This window comes from Lynx rufus, unplaced genomic scaffold, assembly GCF_022079265.1.
Source record: "Lynx rufus isolate CCGP_SWC_20201006 ecotype Redwood Valley unplaced genomic scaffold, mLynRuf1.p SCAF_6, whole genome shotgun sequence".
Lineage (NCBI taxonomy): Eukaryota > Metazoa > Chordata > Mammalia > Carnivora > Felidae > Lynx > Lynx rufus.
Genome location: NW_025814878.1, coordinates 82,525,311 through 82,526,476, shown reverse-complemented (window position 1 = coordinate 82,526,476; position 1,166 = coordinate 82,525,311). Strand labels below are relative to the sequence as shown.

The following is a 1,166-nucleotide window of genomic DNA, read 5'->3' as shown; positions in this document are numbered from 1 at the left end:
TGGAACTCTGTATTCCTTGTCAGTCATATTGATCCTGCTGTGTCTTGTAGACAGGCGATGCTGCTTTTTCCTGCAACACTGTATTAATACCTCTTAATGATATGGATGCAATTCTATTGAGGCACTAATATTTTTATTCAGTGTATGGACACCAAATAGTCCCAAGCTATTTTGATAACTAGTACCTTAGACTGTGTTATTGTTGTTTACTCCATGCAATGATAGTCAGTATTTACTTAGCATCTTAAATTTTAATGGCTTTATGTTTATTTTTATTAACAAAAGAAAACAGAACTCTTTGAAATAAGTATCTGATGAAATATGCTAAGGTACCAAAAGTTCAAATTCTATCCCAGGATTTTAAAATCAGACACTTGTCAAGACTATACCTTCAGGGATCATTTCCATCGTTTGTTACTAGAGAAGTTTCTCTGAACGTGTAGAGTACCTGAAACTGTGAGGAGAGGGTGCAGTGTTCCTTCCTGTGAAGCTCACTCTGGGTGTTGTCTTTGCAGCTGCCCTTGGTCATTGATAATCATTCTTCTCCTCCTTTGGGGGAGTAAGAGGGAAGAGACACTGTCTGAGTAGTTTCTGCAAAAATAAAATAAAATAAAATAAAGCAAAGTAAAATTAAAAAAATAAAATAAGAAAATTGTCTCACTTGGCCCTCACTCATGGTGAGTGAGCATCAGAATCACTCAGGGAGCTTGTTAAACATACAGACTCTCACACTGGGAAATTTCCATGAGGCCTGAAAATCTGCATTTAAAATGAGAACTCAGGATGGTTCTTGAATTACAGTTTGAAAATTACTGACCCACTCCCTCACTTATACATGATGAAACTGAGCCTGAGAGGCTAAATAACTTACCCAAGGCCACATAGCTAGATAATGACAAGTGTAGAACTGAGATGGCTAACTCCCAGCTCTGTGCTCTTACCACCCTGCGACCCTACCTATTTGGACTGCCCTCTCCCTGGATTCCTATAACAGGAGCTGTCATCTCTCTAGTCTTCCTATGAAGAGAAGTTCACAGACAGCAGTACCTACAGGTGCCATAGACCAGAAGGAAGTTGTCAATGTAAAGTAATGAATTTTTGTAATGAATAGTAGAAGAAAGGCTGTTACCATAAGGGGAGTACAAACTATACAAGCACCAATGGAA

General features: G+C 38.5%; 1 non-coding gene across 1 annotated transcript; it reads left to right on the top strand.

The window, feature by feature from the left end:
- Positions 1-379: 379 nt before the first annotated feature.
- LOC124529553 (small nucleolar RNA U3) lies at positions 380-589 on the top strand. Its single transcript, XR_006966421.1, has one exon. It is a non-coding gene; the product is annotated as a small nucleolar RNA U3 (small nucleolar RNA).
- The last annotated feature ends 577 nt before the right edge of the window (positions 590-1,166 follow it).